Genomic DNA, 20,109 nt, shown 5'->3' with positions numbered 1-20,109 from the left:
CACGTTTACCTTGTGCTATAGGTACATAATTCCAGTTGAGCATCCCTGGCTGCCTCTGCCAAGAACCCACCTGCAGGTTGGCCTACGCATCGGACTTCGAGCTCTTCAGGTCCACCTCTGCAGCTGGCGGGACTCACCCCAAATGTGAGCGCTTCCTTTAGGGCTGCAGGTAATGCTGGCCTTGGACGAGAAAGCAATTGCATTAGCAGTATGACAACAAACCTGAGCTGTGGCGGATGGCCCTGTTACCGCCCGCTAGATAACTGCTGGTAACCAATGCCCCCCACACACATAGCCAGACTCCGCGGTGGTGTGGTGCAGCTCCAGGTGTGGTTTGACACGATGGCAGAGCCTGTCCAACAGCTCGCTGTGGCTGCAGAGGCAGCCCCACTCCCCCTCTGCACAGCCCCGGTCCCACCCCTCCGCCTCCTCCTCCCGGACACTGGGGCTCCTCCTTTCTACCAAAGTGGGTCGTGGTTTTCTGAGTGCCCCAAATACCAGTTTTCTGTTAATCCCTCATTTTTCTCAAGTAACTGTTGCTTCATCACCACTTTTTCATTCTTAGCATTACAACAGGAGATGTGTTTGCTTACTTGGTGTAATTTGACATGGTCCTCGGTCTCTGGTCCCTTTTCCTGTCCTGTTATTTTGGTATCTGGAACCAACGAGGGACCAGCAAAGCAGCTGGTGGGAAAATGACACACAGCGACATGAACTTAGCTGAGTCAAGCCTGAATCCCCTCCCTAGGACCTCCAATAAGGCTTCAACAAAAGGGCAGATATGGGACCAAAGCCCACGCTGAGTCAGAGAGGTTGCTGCTGCTGTCACGGTCATTTTCACGACCATCACGACTTCTCTGCCCGGGTCCAAAGAGCACTGGCACAGAGCCAGGGACTTGGGTCTTTTTTGTGTTAAACAATTCGGATGGCTCGATTTATCTTGTATCTATGTGATAAAGCCATTCTGAAAGACTTCTAACCAAAGCTGCTGTGGAAGTCATTCGCCAACACTCGGTTCTCTGGCAGCCTTGAGGAAAAGAGCACGTGGCCCCATGCTGCTTCCCGAGGGGCTGCTCTGTCTGTGCTCGGAGCAGATGGTGGTGGGGAGGCCTCGTAAGTCTCCTCTCCCTCTGGAAGGAGGCGAGGTGAGGAAGGTCCTGCCCCTCACCCCAGGAGGTTCCCCTCAGGCCCCAGGTAGCAGCTTCTGATCAACTCCAGCCTGCAGCAACATGTCCATGTCCTTCTCAGGAGCAGCCGCTATCCCCAGATCCTCCAGGCTGCCCTGATTTTCCTATACCAGTTATTAATATTTACAATTAAGTGGATCTGCTGAGTTTTTAATGAAGGCACATTTTTAAACAATGTAATCAAAGAACTCTGAACTGGATTAAGACTTCAGTGTACTACTGGTCTCATTACAGGAACATGTAAGCACAAATAAGCTTTGGTTTTACTCCCACTTTCAGATAGGCCACAGAAACCTTTCTGCTCATTCAATATCACTGAACATTTGATCCTAACAGTGGGTTGAACTCCAGTGGCTAGGGCTCCTATGTTGCATCTCAGGCACTGTGAGTCAGCCCCAGACACGCAGAGCTCCCAGGGTGAGATGCCACCAGATGCTCTCAGTCCTTGTGACAAATATCAGCAATTGTAAGGGAATCCTGAGGAGGAGGCATCACTTGAAATAAAAGGTTGAACCGAAGGGTGTGCTGTTTGACAAAGCACAGACACTGAAGGAAGTTGTGCTGCTCTCCCCTTGCCCCCAACCATCCCACCCAGCCTCGCTGAGTCTGCCAGCACAGTTGGTTCTGGGTTCACATTGCAAGATAGCATCAGGAGACTGACAAGGTTGAAAACAACCTTCTTTTCCCTTTCCCTTTCCCTTTCCCTTTCCCTTTCCCTTTCCCTTTCCCTTTCCCTTTCCCTTTCCCTTTCCCTTTCCCTTTCCCTTTCCCTTTCCCTTTCCCTTTCCCTTTCCCTTTCCCTTCCCCTTCCCCTTCCCCTTCCCCTTCCCCTTCCCCTTCCCCTTCCTTTTCCCTTTTTCCTTCTCCTTCCCCTTCCTCTTCCCATTTTCGTTTTCCTTTTTCCCCAGGGACAGGGAGAAGCTGCTGGAAATGAGCAGAACTACTCATTGTGATAGCAGTAACTATCTGCTTAAACGTCAAACAAGTTGCACGCTAAGGAGAAAGGTAAAAATGGCTGTCAGCAAAAGTTTAGAGGTGGTTGTTAAGTGTGTGTCCTATCAAGACAAATTGTTCCTAGAATGTAGCAAATGTTAATTATTTCTGCATGGCAGCTCTAGAAAGGGCAATGTATTTAAGCAGCATGAGAAAATGTGGTCTATCTACCAGCTTCAAACAGTCCCTGCTGGCAAGCCTCCTAATTTGGGGCAGGGTGAGATGTCATCCTGCAAAGGAGGTCTGAGCAATAAGCAAAACACATTGGGACGTTAGTTTCAGTTCTGCTTTGTGTTGCTTGCAGCCCAGTCATTTTCTAGTTACAGTCTTTGAACTTTTCACAAGCACACACAGTGCTCAATTTCAGGACTGGTTGGTAGGCAGGATGTGTTGCAACTGCCAGAAGAAATTAATTGAAAGAGAAGTGTAAATGAACACCAGTAGCTGCACACACACACACACACACACACTTATCAATTTAACTACTTCCATTTAGAAAAGATTGAAACAAATTGGTACAATCTTCTTTATGGACAACATTAGAATGCAGAATGCATTTTGTACCCTGTCAGGTACAAAACCAGAGTGTTTGAACTGCACCATCGCCGATAAAGGGAAGCTGTATCTGTGACTCCATACCAGTTATAAGATGCAGTTACAATAAAATAGGTGTAAAAGTAGCTATGAGCTACCCATATTTTTTGCAGAAATTACCTCCACATACATTGTACTGAATTTAGTTGGAGTTGGTGACATTTTTCCAGTAGCAAACTTATGATTTTGTTTTACTGTGGGGTTTTCATTAATCTGTCCGGGATGTATCTGCATGGATGTCCTAGCTCTAACGAAGCCACTAAAATTCTGTCAGTGATGTCAGGACGACTGGGAGTTCACGTTAAATGATTTACCGCAATGCAAAAAGAATTTAACAAATGCACCTCTGTAGCCATTGAATTCTGACTATTATGTAATTCCTGAAACTTCATGGACATCCGTATTATGTATACTCAGCACACAGGTTAAAAGGTACATGCAGAAATGTATTACTGTTTCAAAGAGGACAAAACAGCAAATAGCCTTGAGCAAAATGAAGCACAGAACCATGGAACCATAGCATGGTTTATGTTGGAAGGGACCTTAAGGATCACCTGGTTCCACCCCCCTGCCATGGGCAGGGACACCTCCCACCAGACCAGGCTGCCCAAAGCCCCATCCAGCCTGGCCTTGAGCGCCTCCAGGGATGGGACTCCCACAGCTTCTCTGGGCAGCCTGTGCCAGGGCCTCACCACCCTCTGAGTAAAGAATTTATTCCTTATATCTAATCAAAACTTACCCTTTTTTAGTTTAAAACCATTGCTCCTTGTCCTATCACTATGCTCCCTGACAGAATCCCTCTCCTGCTTTCCTGCAGGCCCCCGTTAGGTATTAGAAAGCCACTATAAGGTCTCCCCAGAGCCTTCTCTTCTCCAGGCTGAACAACCCCAACTCTCTGCCTATCTTCGTAGGAGCCCTCTGATCATCCGTGAACATACCTAAATAAAATTTATCTTGATTATAAAGACTGTATTGACTATAAAGACTGTATTGAAACAGGGGTTCTCCACTGATGAGCATACCAGAAATTATTCCAGCTCCATTTTCAGATATTAATAATTATAATTAATTATGAGTTGGAGCAAATGGAGTAAAAGATAAAGGGTTAGAGGCATCTGTCCAAACATAAATGGTACCATCCATGCCTGCTTCAGAGACCGGCCCTTTGGCTGTACTGAGGCAGTGCAGACACAAGTTTCGTGGGAGTGATTCCTCAGCCTACAGCAGACCAATATGAACTTACTTCTCCACATTTTACACTCCCAAATGTCCAAAAGGACACCTCCCGATGTTTTACTTGCTTATTCAATTTGAATAGAAATCAGACATCGATCTTTCCACGAGGAGAGAAAAACGCGGTTTTGTCAAGTGTGACTGAAAATAGGAAATTACGATGGTAACAGCTGCTCAGTCTGACCTCTGATATAAATGCTGCCATAGGCGTTTGTGAACACATTTGGGAGAAAAGGGAAAAACGGCGCTTGTTAAATTGATTTATCTGTGTTAGCTATGCTGTATGAAAGTGCTGGCAGTCAGATTACCTCTCCTGATGCTGCAGTGAGAGGCCACATCCCCTGCAGTGTTGAACCCAAATCACCAGATTAATCTGGGAGTCCCTGAGGAAAAGTGGGGAAGTTCCAAAAACATCAACAGCTGGTGGAGGGGAAGTTTCAACAAACTCAGAGCTTCCCCAGCACTTAATCCTAGTGCTCAGGAAATGCTTGCAGACTAACATCGGAGCAGATTTTTTATGGGGTTAGTTTATGTCGCTTGGAGGATTCATGTGACTGTCACTGCTGGGTTTTGCTTTCATTTTCAGTATTACTGAATTTTATGGCCTAATCACACCAACCCTTTCATTTTTAATTCAGTTTCAAGTCTTGCAAGGGGATGGTTTCTATCACTATGCCTATAGCTAGTAAAAGGCAAGTTTACCCCTGAGCTGCATAACAAACTGATATGACATCTAATACAACCTGTTTTCCATCTCACAACATTTAGTTCCTCAGACTATAAGCAAATACATCATTTGTCTAGAAAGGACTTTCATTTCCTTCTGATGTACATTACCCCAAGAATTATTAAACTCGGGGCTTATTTTGCGAAATGCAATTTCCGCTTCATCCAACAACTCCCAGTGGCTGCTGACGGGGCTGTGCACTGTAGCACCAGTGCCAGCAGAGCTGCTGGGCTGCGAGGATGCCCATGCACATCCTAAGGTGTGCAGGGAGAAATTTTCTCCTCCTTCACTGCTCAGAAGGACGTGTCAGGAAGCAGGGGGCTTGGTGCTATCCTCTTTGGAGGAGCAAGCAGGACTTCAGCCGCTCCCAGCCATCTCCCTGGGAAGCGCGCAGTTCACAGTAGCTCTGAGCATCTCTATCCCTTTCCATAAATGTTGCCTAAAAATAGAGCTGAAATGTGACTGTTTAAGATATAGCCTTGTGGTAAACAAGGAAATTGAGCACATAGCCATGCAAAGCTTTGTTTATTTTTTCTGTCAGGGTATGTAAACTGTTAAAATGTATTGACTGTAGTTTATTATTTTGGAGCCAATTCCCAATAAGTTTAAGAAAACCTTCTGCTCTTAGGCTGCTCCGGCTTGCTGCAGATCTCATTGGCTGCGTGCATGTCTATGAGCTTTTCTGCAGTAGGCATTTTGATTCATTTAGCTTACAAGGTAAAAATGTCATAGACATATGCCAAGTAGTATAAACATTTATATTATGATTGCCTAAAATTGTCCATTATAACCTAATTTTCAATTGCCTATGACTTAGGTAAACATTTTCCAGTTTTTATATCAGATTAAAAGTAGGAGTCCATTTTCAAGGCCAAAAAACCCCACTCAAGCAGCTCAGCCATTAAAAAATATAGAAACACTGCCAGCCTAGCTAATGTTAACGTATTCCTATTTAAATGTATATTGCTTAAGCATTTCTACAGATAATCAGGAATGAGCAATTTTGTCTTTTGATTTCTATAAGAAAGCCCATTGATAGAGTTGACAGACTTGTAAGTCTTTCGTAAGTCTTTTGCATGTGCACGGTGGGCATGCTCAGAGCCACAGGGAACATCACACGCTGGACCTGCCACAAAGAGCTGAGTCTCTCAAGCAGGACATACACTAGGCCTCGCCTCCAGTACTGCATGCAATTTGGGGCACCACAATGCAAAAGAAGGACACAAAACTGTTAGAGAGTGCCCAAAGGAGGGCTACAAAGATTGTGAAGGGTCTGGAGGACAAGACATATGAGGAGCAGCTGAGGCCCCTTGGTTTGCTCAGCCCAGAGCAGAGCAGGCCGAGGGGAGGCCTCATGGCGGCCTGCAGCTCCCTCACGAGGGGAGCGGAGGGGCAGGCGCTGAGCTCTGCTCTCTGGGGACAGCGACAGGACCCGAGGGAACGGCATGGGGCTGGGACAGGGGAGGGTCAGGCTGGGGGTTAGGGAAAGGGTCTGCACCCAGAGGGTGGTCGGGCACTGGGACAGGCTGCCCAGGGCAGTGGTCAGGGCACCAAGCCTGCCTCAGTTCAAGAAGCCTTTGAACAACGCTCTCAGACATAGGTTTTAATTTGAGGTAGTCCTGTGTGGAGACAGAAGCTGGACTCTATGACCCTTGTGGGTCCCTTCCAACTGGGGTTGTTCTGTGATTCTATGAAAACTGAGACTTTGCCAGGCTTGCATGGCCAAGGGCAACCATAATTCTGACATCTGCAAACCCTTGAGCATCTGAATTTGCAACCTGAATGATCCTGTAGCGCAGTTTGCAGTGTAGGCATAATGTGGTGTGCTTGCAGGCATGCCCACAGTTGTTTGCCATTTATACCTAAAGCTTTCCAGTGACTGCTTGGAGAAAGACTGACCAGGAGTGTCTGGCAGGGCAGATTCTTGAAGGCCTGGCAATAAGGGATCTCAAAATCCTAATGATCAGTCTCCCTCCTTTCCCAGCTTCCTCTGGATGCTCACAGCTGTGTCCTTCTCAGCTGCTGCATGGGAGAGAGCAGCCGTGCCAGCAGGAGTGGGAGGAGGGGTGAGACAGAGATGTGCCAGACAGTTGACCCCAGCTATCAAAAAAAAAAAAAAGCTGCTGCCCTCTCTTGTTTAGAGATGATCAGAGGCTGAACTGGCAAGCTTGCTTTAATGATGACTGCATATCCACTGTAACCTGCCTTCCCACTTGCCCATGACATATTGTGGAAGTAGCACGTTCCAAGTATGAAGGAAGACTCAAATGCAGCTGAACCTTATCTGGCGCAACTCTCCATGTCTCCTGCACACTCCTCTTAAGCCTATAATTTCTGGGAACTGGGATACTTTGCCATATGTGATCTTTAACACTGGTGGCTGTTGCTCTGTTCCCCGTGGTTCACCTGTGCTCTGACAAGCTAAAGAAGTTCCCTGACATGTGGGTAGCTGGTAAGAAGAGCATGCAGAAAGTCTCAGGAGTCTATGGAAGAAAGATGCCAAGAACCTCATTCTTTTGCCAAACCACCACAGCTGTTCACTGCTATCATGCCATTTCTGGCACCCCTGGCTATTGATAGGGCTAACTGTCAATGCTGAGAGGAGATCAAACATGCTGACCAGAAATACTTTAAGGTGGAAGCTGTTAACTGGGCTGCCTTCCTTCTCTAACACCAAAGCATCACAGACAACCCAGAAAAGATGTAAAGAGGACAAAAACAAGTGTATGGAAAGCCATGTCTATGAGGATTGTAAAAGATCATGTGAACCTTTAGAAACAAGCAATGTCTCACCCACTCTTTTCTTTTTTTTTTTTTTTTTAATAGATCCTGAATCCTGTGTCATGCTGCCCTGCCTCCTCTCAGCAAGCCTGATGTCCCTGGCATGTTTCCCACCTCATGTAGTACCTTTGGCTCCCTCACCATCGCTTCCCTTACGGGTATCTCCTGGTAGCCTTGACCCTTCCATAATGCAGGGGTTCATTCCCTAAGCCCCTCCATCGTACTCTCGTCTTTGTCTCCTTTCTTCAGCATTCTTGCTGTTTCCCCTCCCAGCCTGGGAAGATGACGCACACGCGTTTGTCATGCAGCAGGAATGTCAGTCAGTCTGTGAAGGTAGCCGAGAGGGCAAACTTGGCATTTTTTCCCCTGCAACCGACTGACCCTTCCCCTCACTGATTTGTCATGCTTTCTTCTGACTCCGAAAAATCCCGTTGGAGTATCAGAGTGACTCTACACACCAGTCTGAGATGCCTCTTCCTGTCCTTGCAGAATCTTCTCTGATTTTTGTCTTTATTGGCATGCCTGGAAAATGATCCAGTAACCTAAGCTTAAAATTAAAGCTTTGGTAGTTACCATCCAAACCCTATGATAAGGGCAGCCAACTTTGCTGTACACTTTAAAAAAAAAATCATGGTACAGAGTGCAGTAATGTTTACAGATGTCTTTTTACTAAATTTACACCTACAGTTTTTGCGCAGCTGATCTCACAAACGACAAGCACAGGCATACTAAAAATAAGCTGGAAACTGCACAGAGGAACAAGGATGGAAAAGGTTTTGTTGTTGTTAAGGACTGCATGAAAGAGGGGAGGCGATGAATGCACTGTCTTTCATTGCCTCAGCAGGACAAGAGCTGTGAAGGGGCCTAAGCGTGCTTAGTGCAACAGAAGAGAAAGCGAGAGAGCTGCAGATGACATCCTCCCCAGTACGCAAAAGAGGAACAGAGACTATGAGAAGATGCAACAAAGCAGGGAAAAGGAAACATGGAGACAGTTGGAGAGTCCCTGGAGCAGGGGAGGAGTGGAAAGGAGCAAGGCTGGGAACTCAGTGAATCCTCTGTGCAGCCGCCCTGGTCACAGCTTTGCCTCTCTTCTCCCTAGGGTGGACAGCAGGAAGCTGGGTTATGCTCCCACAGCTTCGAGCTGCAAATGCACATGCCTGGGGAGAGACTGCAGCTAGACCAGGCAGAGAACAGATGGGACCATGCAGCATGGATAAATGGGAATTTTACCCAGTTCAAACTGTTAGGACAGAAGACAAGTTATGGGCATGCAGTGTGGTTCGATGTACTCCTGACTATATACCATATCTGTGTTTAAATGCCTTACTCCTAAGAATGTAGCATTCCTAAAGCATGCTATAATGCAGGAGTCAGAGCAGCTATTATCCCTCATCCTTTCAAACGGGCAGACCTTTTCAGCAAAGTCCCTCCCTCAGCGAGAGGGGCCAGGAGGACATGAAAAACTAAAGGTCCGGGGCAGCTGGAGTGAAGAAAGGGAAACCAAAGAGAGAAAAGGGATCCCTCCAGTGAACCACATGTGGTGGAGGCAGAAGGGGGCAAGGGATGGGCAGCGGGGAGAAAGGGAGATAAAGTTATGATGAATGGCGAGGGAGATGCAATTGTGTTGTTGAAGTTTGGAAAAGAAAAGGGCAAATGCAAAAAGAAGCCAGCAGAACTAGAGGAGGGAGAGAACGTGCGAGAAGAATTGGGTGATGGAAAACCTTGGAATGGAAACTGGTATTGGGGTTTGCAGCACTATCTGTAAGAAAGTTTGATCTCCATCTCTATGGCTTGCACTTGCATCCAGTGGTTGAAACTTGCTTAGAAGTACAAATCTATGTCTCCCAAGTAGTGATCATTTCTTCTGGGCATTAAAGAAGCTCAGAAGTTGTTAATGCTCATGCTGAGGAATTTGGCACTGGCAGTAATTGTTATCGGGTGCATTTACAAAGGTCCCCATCACCAACAGTACCTGAGCACACAAGGAAGTTGACAGAGTCAGGGCAGCCAGGTACAAACCTCCCTGCAGCATGTCATGTTCATTGCTAACAATTTGGCAGCTCATTTGAGACAGCCTCTGCCCATACCGCTGTACACTATAGATTGAAAAGAAACCTTTCAACACATACATTTAATTTGTGTTCATAACAGGAGATTATAATTTTAAAATATTTGTGAAGAATTACCTAGAGCTATGCCAGATTTTTATTTTATATATATATTTTTTTGTACATCAAAAACATTTATAAAGTGGGGGAGGCTGACAAAAAAAGCTGGTTTTTAGATTGCAAATACTGTGGTATCATGACAGCTTTTAACCGAGAGTTGTAGCCTGTGTGTTAGCACTTTTATTACAAATCCTTGCTCGGCAGCCGAAGGAGCTAAACCAATTCTTAGGTTCTCTAAAAGATCTTTTTAATTCTCCGCTCTCCCTGTGGGAGACTGGAGGCCAGGTATTCTTTCTGCTTGAAGAGTAGGTACCTAGAATTTTTGACAAGCAAAGTTCTTTGCAAGCAGACAAAAGTAGACTAAAATCAAATACACTTGTTAGGAGTTATTTCACTAAATACAGAAATTAAAAGTAGTTGCTTGTTATCCTATGTCACTCAGTTTCTCACACATGTTAAAGACAGTTATTCTTGAAGAAAAGAGCTTTTTCATCAGAAAAAAAAATCACATTTCCATGCTCACAATGGAAAATGGAAAATATCACTGATAACATCACTGTAACAAAACCAAGTAACATGTTTAAGTGCACACCTACCAAAATTTAAAATATTCACTGAGTTTATGTATCAGTGGATGAAACATAATTCTTCTAAAACTCAGTCTAGAGCAATCTTTTCCTGTTTTTGTACAGAGTGTTCTCAGATGTGCTCTGGATTTGGATAGTAAATGCAACAGGCAGCATTATTCTAACTGAGAACGCAAACCTTCATCCACAAGATTTTAGCCAAAGAGAAGTCACACAATTGCAGGCAATGTCGGAGAAGAGTTGGAAAGACCTCCTAAGAAGCCTGTAGCTGACCTCCTAAGAAGCCTGTAGCTTACCTCAGTCAATGTTTCAGCGGTAAGATTCCTACAATGACTTCCAAAACATCCACCCTTCCTACAGAATTAAGAAAAAAAAAGCAGCAGCAAAGAATCATTCTTAATCCTTAATATAAGCACTATTAAACATTTAAATTTCCCTTATAAATATGTCTGTTTTTGTTTTTGTAGCCAGTGTGTGTTTCCTAATTTTATCTCAGGAGACAGTTGTCTAAATCAATATTTACTGCAATGATTCAGTATAACCACTAAATAAGACATATCTCTAGAATCATAGCGTCTTAATATTTTATTTTAAAAGACGTCAATTCTAAGAATTGGGATACAAGAAATATAACCCTGAAATTGTCCACCCTCATTTACGCGCACTGGACAAAGTTCATTACCATAAATGAGCTTCTGTAAAGCAACACCATCACCTGATTTTTATCATTCCTTTTAATCACATTAGATTAACAACAGTGCAGAAACCATTCACCACTTGTCATCTAATAGTAAGAAGAGGAAAAATACCACCAACAGTATCCACATGATGTATTCCTTATGCCACCAACTCTCCATTATCTAGGACAGCCTGGGCCTGAGATACACCATGGATGTGAAAACACAGTGGCAGTGCTGTTGCAGACCCAGCAGTCACTCTGGCATCTCTGTACCGCATTCCAGTTTCTGCAAGAGCTTGTTAGCCAAGCCGGCTCCTCACAGATAAGATACAGAAATAAGACCATACCACTGACACAGTCTGCTCACGGCCTGGGTAATCTTCCCACAGGCTACAGAGCATGAATGATCTTAGCAGTGAGACTCTCAGAAACTTAAATCTGAAGTCTTAGTGATCTTGAGAAGGTATCCTCTTTGTTGACTTGTCTTTTCTCTCTTTCTCTTCCTTCCTTCCTTCCTTCCTTCCTTCCTTCCCTTCCTTCCTTCCTTCCTTCTTTCCTTCCTTCCTTCCTTCCTTCCCTCCTTCCTTCCTTCCTTCCTTCCTTCCTTCCTCCCTTCCTTCCTTCCTTCCTTTCGTTAAGGCTGAGAAACGGCATCATCATACACACAGTAGCCATTCTGGAGGCAATTAATGAGTACAGGGTGTGATTTTCCTTATCTTAACTATTGCTTGATTTTGATTTTCACAATCTGATCATCGTACGTTCATTCTTTGGGGACCATTTAAATTACTGTTTAAGCTGGAAGGTATTCCTAACGTGGCATAGAACATTAAACATGTTTATATTTTCATTAGTACTATGAATGTCCTTTCTGAACCAGGCCCCATCTGGTAAGACAACTCCTTAGATCTTTCTAACGCACATCCTTTTCCCAGTCATGATCATGAGAGATTGCTCGTCCTATCCCAGCACGGACAGGCAGCGAGCATTTGTCTCCATGCTTTAGTGTGCGACTTGTACCATAGTCAGGGGAACTAACGTGGTTTGATTTCCTGTGGGTTTACCCCCTTCATCTTGAGCTCCTCGCTCTCACTGAGATAACCTCGGCACGTAGCCCTCTAGGCTGTTTGCCCCCTCCTACAGGCACCCCCCAGGGAGCGCCTGCTGGGCAGCAGGCCTGGTGGGGCCCTGTGCCACCTGCCTGCCCTCAGGGAAGGCCCTCTGCAACGCGGCCGCCTCCCTGCCGCACGGCCGTCAGCCCTCACCTCCTCCAGGTTCCCCCTCCTGTGTTCGGTTCAAAACGCACAAAATAATACCAGAGTTGTCTTGAAAGCCCAGAGCAATGCTTTTGTAAGGCTACACCACCAGCACATGCTGGGTGAGGCCGGCTTCGATGGAGCTGGAGGGTTACGCAGGGCTGTGTAGACACCGCTGTAACGACCTGCTCCTGTAACGACCTGCTCCTGAAACAAGCTACCACTGAGCCCCTGACATATTTTGTCTTGGCGGGAGCTCATTGGTCCACCCCCAAAAAAGAGCTTCAGAGAGGACTCATGTACTGAGCCACCAGCAGCCATCACCCATGCCATGTGTGAGAACCTGATCCCCTCTCCCACCAGGACCCTGGGTTGTGTCCCTCTCTTCTACACAGCCACCAACCATTCAGCGTACCTGCAGGAACAAGATAGCTTCATCACCTCCTTGGTCAAGAGTTTTTGGTGGGATTCAAATATATCTTAGGGAGGCAGAGAGTAACAGAGCAATTGCATGTATCCAATGTCCTAGACAAAACAAAACAAACAAAAACAAAGAACAAACAAACAAACAGAAGACCCCAACCATCTGGAAGTGCCCCATCTCACAAAATAAAACATCTTAGTGATAATAACTCAGGATTTTCTTTCTTCTAGCAGCTTTTCCTGTGTTAGTGAGAGTTGAGGAGATTTTAGAACAAATTACTCCTTTTTTGTGTGTTTGTTTGTTGTTCAGTTCCTTCCTATTGCCCTACATTTTGAGATTTTACTTTCTAAAACCTCAGAATGTAGTTTTGCCGTCTGTAAGTTCCTCACATTAGTGCTTCCGTTAGTAAAAAGGCAAAACCTGATGCGTTTCCTTTTATGTTTTTGGAGTGAATCCTCCAGGACAGAACACCCTCTTGCTGGTTGCATTAGCAATAGCTACCCTTTGCATTTGTCATTTGTTGTAACCTTTTCTCCTTCATTATCTCATTTCTTATTAGAAATGAACACTTTTTAAATGTTAGATACTGCTTCTATCATTGTGTGTTACCACTGGCAAAAATACAGCAGGAGTGCAGCTGGTGGAATTCTGTTATCTTGGAGATGCATTTAGAGTTGTTAAATCAAACCCTTAGTTTTTCTTTCATCCTTACGCAGAAATAGCTCCTTAATATAATAGGAATTATTTTGAAGAGACGCTCGAGCACTATGTGAGGATTTCCCTTTTGTTATACACTCCTGACTGTCACATACCATTTTGCCTTGGAATGTAGGGGAAAAAATTTAAAAAAAAATAATTAAGAACTTGTGTCCTGTACAGGAGAAGATTTTACTCAGAAAGAAGTCTCCTCAGAGATGTCCATCCTAGTCTTCAAACCATTCTCCAGTCCCACCAAGCATGGGATCAGAAGCAAGCTCTTCACAGCCCAAGGCATACCAATTAGATCTAGACTGCATCTAATCAGATAATGTAAAACTCAGCAACTCTTGTCCATCACAACTGCAGAGGTAATATCATCTTCAGCAAAATCACTGGTGTCCCTGGATCCTGTCCCTTCATGTCCAGGAATGTAATATACTTCATCCAGTGCATGATAGCAAGCAAAGAAAACAAAATAACCGTTGGGTCTTAGAAAGAATTCATACAAAATACCAACAGAGGGAGAAACACCTACATGCTGGTTGGTGAATGTTTCTCACAAAATAGTCCTTCCATCCTAATCCTTCCATCCTGTTCTTCGGGAGGAACCTCCTAAAGACGAGCCTGGGAACTATGGACTCACTTATAACTCTGCCCAATCCCAGAAACCAGAGACCTAACACGAAGATATTTCTAACATTTTGTAATCTCTCTTCCCCACAGTTAACCTCTCCATTTTCTACAGGGAGTAAAATACAAGTCTCTCTTTTTCCCCCAGGAGGTAGCAAACCTGAAATTTCTCTGTCTCATGCATTTTCCTCTCTCCAGCAGTATGCCCCATACTTCCCAGGTACCAGTCACCTTTATTTTTAAGCAATGATGCAATTGGTACATAATCAGCTAAACTCTGAGCAATCATTCCCAATTCATATTCATCTTTGACATTATTTGCTTTTATTTCAGTTCTGAAGAATGGCTTTGTATATCAAAGTTTGTCTAAATTTCTTAGCTATGACAGTTGGCATTAAAAAAAAATCCTCTTCCTACAAGCCTCATAGCTGCAGCAAAATAGTCTATTATTTTTATCTGATCTTTCTTAATCAATATATCAATTCATTGTTAAGGTGCTAGAAAAGACATACTACACTTTATAATTATTTTCATTTTGTAATTAAGCATGCACAGTATGTAATCACTTAACAATACACTACATACACATGTATGACAGGGAAGGACTTAGCCTGTGCATTATCCTTTCACATTTTCTCATGTGTGAGCAGCTCTGTAGCTGTAACCCTGCATTATGCAGTTGCAAATATTTATCTTTTAATACTCCTACTAAAATTGACACAACTCATATTTTGATTATGATAGATTTTTTTAACTAAAATTTACCTATGTTAAACACATCATCCATTTTTACTGTACAAAATAACAGAATTAACAGATTAGATAGTCATCTTACAGTGCTGGTGATATCTATGAAGTCAAAGTTTTCTGTATACACAGAAGGAAAAAAAACTAATTAGTCAAAGCTAATTAGTATGGTGAGAATATGGGAGAGAATTTTCTGACTGCAAGAAATGCTTTCTGACAATCTGCAAGGGCGATTACACACTTTCGTTTTGTATTTGTTTTAAATAATATTTCCATGTTTATATGCAGGAATTTCTTAAATGAATGCATAGTGCTTACTTATGTAAAAATTATACTTTTTTTTTTCCTGTCTTAAAAAACAGTTGGTTTAAAATTTTGTGTTCACAGAAGCTGAATAACACACTGAATAGTTCCTAATTTTTTGCCCTTAACCCAATAGTAGATTGCAGTTGGAGAAACTTCCTTGTGTGATATACACCAAAAGAGACAAAAATGTGCTGCTGCACTTCAGCTCTGTGGGAAACAGTTAAATAGATAATTGTAATATTTACTAAGATTAAGCTTTTATAAAAGCTAAAACTTGTACCTTGTATTTTTCTTCAATAAGATAAAGAAATATGGGATTTAGAAAAAATAACAGGGTTTTCTAGCATGTTCAGAATACAGCATGCTGTGCTCTGCTGCATGAAATTGGAATGTGAGATGAGAGAATCCAAACTGTTCATTGAAAGTAGGCAACTTACTCTTCCTTTATTTATTTTACTCTTCCTTTTTATCCAGTCCAATATCGCCAATCATAAATTTAGATGGTCTTTCATGAACTCTCAAAAGAAAGATGAGAAAGGCAACAACGCATTTTCTGTTCTCTGCTGCTGATGTTTTCTCTGTATAATATAAAGACAATATGCAGTCTCTACATGTGTTCCAAGTTAATGTCAAGTGTTACAACAGTAATCCTCAATTTCTGAGGTACCATTTTTGTCATTAACTGGGAGATTATAGTGTTAGAAAACAATATTCTTTACAGAAAATTAAAAAATAGAGTTTAAGAGAAGTGTTTTGTTGTTGTTGTTTGCTTGCTCGTTTGTTTTTCATTTTGCAATCATTTTGAAATAATTAAGTAGTTCTCCCAGATGTGCTAATGTAACTTAAAATACGTGATACTGAATTTTGCCATTGCGGACAAATGGCTTTCAAGGATGGCCTTTGACAACTATTAAAAGTAAGTGAACAAAAAAGTGTCAGCCACACATGAAAAAAAAAAAAAAGGTAAAATGTTGGGGATTTCTTCACATGTATGAGGCTGAGCTAGTGTGTCACATACTAATTCTTGTAAGCACCCTTGACATCTAAATTTAGCACCCTTAAGGCAACTACAAGATGCTACATCTGAAAAATGTTTGCAATGTGATGAGCCCCACATTCCCTAAGTCCAGTTTACATTTTGTAAAGTAATTTTAAAACAACTATTTAAAATACAGATATGTATATATGCAGTTTCCGAGAACAACTTGGACCCCAAACCTTCAAATTGCACATAAACAATGGTCATCTTGTAATTTCTACTGTCTGATACAATGAATTAAACCTTTGAAGCAGTAAAACGAGGAATAATGCTTGACTGAAGTCAAACAGTGGGTATCTTCATGTGCAGGACAGATACTCACTGAGAAGATCAGCCATTTCCTGAACAGCTGACCAAGATTCGAGTCATACAAATGTCCATGAACGCTAAGTGAAGGGCATGTATCGAGCAGCTGTTTGCTATTAGGATGAGTGTTCTCAAGTACTGTGTAGGTAATATTTGGACAGTGTGTCCCATTGTGTAGGATAAGCTAGAGAAACTGTTCTCTGGAAATAATTCTTTCTGCTCCGACTCCCAGTATCACTTCTATTTTCTCACCCTATCTTTCTCCCCCATTAGCTGCGGTGGCACCTCGTCTGTGTCTGGTAGAACAGATAAGTGGTTGTCATCAACCCCACTACATGAATTACTCATTATATCTGCTCTCTGAATACTTCAGAAGCCCTGGACAGTACATTTCTCTTCCTCTGGACTGAGCTGTTTGTAATACACTTGCTGTCCAATTGCTGACTAAGGGAAATGTGAATGCCAGGCTTCCTCCAGGCCCGACCACAGGCACTTGCTTGCTGGCGCACTCCTTGGTCAGCCTGCTTACAGCTGCAAAATTCAATTCTGTCCGGCATCCGACTTTTGGAGAACCCCAATTTCATAGCACCGAATGCTTACAGACTGAAAGCTACGCTTGTTCTCTCCCTGCAGTCAGTGGAGGGCAATGGTGGAGTGGGGTGAGTGGTGCTGGGGGGATGTCCACCTTCCCCCATGGCCTGCTGTGGGATGCCATGCGGCGCCAGGGGACCGCGTGCCTTATTTGTACATGGTTACAACTCGGTGAGATGTACTCAGCTGAAACGACTATTGTTCGACATGTTACGAGCCTAATTCTCCTTTGAAACACAAAGAGACTTATGATGGGTTTAGCCCACTATGTAGGGGTTAGATCTGTGCTGAACTGCAATCAGCTGCAGTCTTTCAGCCATATGTTTTTGATACTTCTAACATTCCTTGAAATAAGGTTCAAGGAAAACTTTGAAGTCTACTATTCCTCAGTGAAATAAATACTGCTAATGGCATTAACCCATGCACGTCGGTCAGACTCTCCACCTGAGAATGACAAGGAATTAGTCTGTCATAATGATGTATAGTCACAAATTAAAATCCCTAAGAACTGCTGGTACTTTATCGTTCACCTACTACAAATCTTATTTAGAGGGGGAAAAAAAAAAGAGCAACAACAACACCACAAAACATCTGTGATTTAAGACCTTTCTGTTATTTCAGAAAATAAAGAAGTAACTACTTTGTCTCCAGGAAGTTAAAAATACAGTTTTGGGGGCTTGTTTTAATTTGGTTTTGTTTTTTTCTGTTAAAGATTTTTATGAAAACAAAACAAAGCAACCAACCAAACAAACAAAAAAACAGAAGTACAGAAGTACCCCTAAAGGTGTATTACTACATGTGCATGTAGAAGTACAAACACAGGAAAAGACAAACAAACAAAGATTATGATCTGAAATCTGACTCTCATTTTAACATAGGAAATAACCAGTAGTGAGTTTAAAAGCAGAAGAAATGCAGAATTCCAGCAGTTAAGATTTCCAAAGGAAAATTAACTTGTTGGTGTCAGATTTGTCCATTTGGTCTCAATTTGTAATTGTGAGCAGTGCAAAAGAGAGACGTAGTGACAAATCAATTGGAATTTTAAAGTGTGTCAAACTTAATATTCAAAAAGGCAATATGCAGAAATAAACTATTCTTTACAACATAAACTCTGGGTTTTCACTTGAGGTTATTTCCATATATATAGATCCTGAATTATACATACCTTCCCAAAATAGAATGTTAAAAAAAAAAAAATAATGGAAAAGAATTAGTGCTCTGAGAAAAAACAGATTGCCTGTGGATGATAAAGGATCTACTTATGTTTTGTTTCAATAGGCCAGCTGATACATCTAGTAAAAACAGACAAGCTTTGATGCGTACAAGGCTGTTTTCAGATCTAATAAAAGATACTACCCCTTCTTACAAGTTTTGGCTTGCTTATAGCCTTATACCATTTTGGCTACAAGGACAGTGTTACTGCTCAGACAACACTATTGCTGCCACTAACCTCCCAGGTAAAACAACACTACAGAAGTCTTAGTAAGAGCCACTTCATATTTATCACACATTTTAAAAGTATGTAATCTCTCAGAAATGCTATAGGGCTACATGAAATACAATATGGCATAAAGTTAATCTGCATTGTGTTCTGAAACGACCCGTCACAGTGAGATAACGGAATAGCACTACAGTTGCAGTCACCAAAACTCAGTCTTTACAAATCAGCAATGTAAACTGAAATTTCCTTACTATTATCGTTTCATGGAAAGACAAATAATGCTGTTTTAGAGAAGTTTTTGACAATGGGAATTATTTTTGTGGCTAACTGACAAAAAGATACAGATAGCTGAGAAAAAACTTCTGACAAAGAAGAAAAGCGTGGAGGGACAAACACGTAACTAAAGGTTCCAAAATCCTATCAACCCTGCACACTGAACTGTTAAATTCCTCTTTAGACTGAAACAACAACAACAACAACAAAACTTTAATTCCAGGAAAGGAAAACTGATTTTACAAAATTACTAACTTCCTTAATGTACGTATTTTGGGGCTTAAACTTTTCTGACAAACTATTTCATAAAGCTTGGATAAAACTGTTGATCGAAGATGTGAGACAACGGGGCCATGCTTTGGTTTGAATAATGTTAGTGGGTTTGTTTCAAATTTTGTGGTTTACTCTTGAATAAGCTTTTTCTATTGTTTCTTTCTCGCTGATAAAGGTCACACCTCTGCCTTGTTTTTCCCTTCCAAAACTGCAGTAGCAAGCTTTGTCCTATCAGACTGGCCTGTTTTGAAACTTTTAATGGTTTCTTAATGACACTGGGTTCACATGATCCGGTTGTTTCTCTGTACCCCTGCCTATCAGTTCCCCTTGAGCCTTTCAGTCAGTCCCAATAAACTTTGAACGAGGGACAAAGGCTTTCAAAGAGAAGTTAATTCCTACAAATTTTAGGAAGACGGTTAGCAAGGGGAGGGAGAGGCACAAAAGAAGCATGCACTGGTGGAAAGGCAAGTAGGATTTAGCTATTATACACCCTTCTTGCTGTGAGCCAATTAAGCTACCAACTAGTCCAGCATATTTAACACGAAGCAGACACTTTAGCATGGCAGGGATGTAATTCAAGGCTGGAAGGAGCTCAGGGCTGGAAGGGTGTAAGACGCTCTTGCACGAAAACAAGCTTCCTTAGTTCTGCTGCTCACGTGGCAAGCCTTGTGTTTAGAAACCCTGTGTAAGTGAAAATGAGCGTGATGTGCAAGGGATGCCATTTTGTGGACAGCAGTCCCCCTCGAGTTCATGCTGGTGCAATGACAAACAGTGTGCAGAGACGCATTCAGAAAAAGTGAGGAAATTGCAGTAGTTCAGGAATCTACGAAATTCCTAGCGTTTTGTTGACAGTGTCCTCATCTAGCAAACTTAGGAATAACATTGACAAGCTTTAAGAACGATTCCTGTCTTCCCTCACTCTACTCATCAGGCTGGAAGGAAGTCAGACTTTCTTCAAGGTTCATGTGGATGAAGAGGACCATATGGTTGTCAAATCAATTTGCTGAACTCTGTCCAAATCCTGTGAGACTGATACTTTTCACATGGACACCACATGGTTTATCCGAGGACAGTTCGGCTAGGAACCAGCTAGGCAGGAACAACCAAGTACACTGAATTGCTTCCTTTCCAAAAGATGGACAAGATGCAGTTTGGGGTCTGCAAATCAAGGTTTT

At 42.7% G+C, this 20,109-nt stretch overlaps 1 long non-coding RNA gene across 7 annotated transcripts in view; it reads left to right on the top strand.

Annotated features, from left to right (window-relative positions):
• The window catches only part of LOC310892898, a 47,033-nt gene extending 30,162 nt beyond the window's left edge, over positions 1-16,871 (top strand). For 3 of the 7 annotated variants that reach the window (XR_014578578.1, XR_014578579.1, XR_014578581.1), the window contains 3 exons: positions 22-169; positions 2,096-2,192; positions 7,561-10,913. This is a non-coding gene — a long non-coding RNA (uncharacterized lncRNA). Of the gene's footprint in view, positions 1-21; positions 170-2,095; positions 2,193-7,560; positions 10,914-13,508 lie in introns of those variants that run through there. The other 4 variants (XR_014578580.1, XR_014578582.1, XR_014578583.1 and 1 more) reach the window with 2 other exon arrangements.
• Positions 16,872-20,109: the final 3,238 nt, after the last annotated feature.

The sequence above is a fragment of the Anser anser genome (genome assembly GCF_964211835.1).
Source record: "Anser anser genome assembly, chromosome: 1".
Classification (NCBI taxonomy): Eukaryota; Metazoa; Chordata; class Aves; order Anseriformes; family Anatidae; genus Anser; species Anser anser.
The sequence above is the reverse complement of the archived record's forward strand: the minus strand, read 5'-3'. Positions and strand labels throughout refer to the sequence as shown.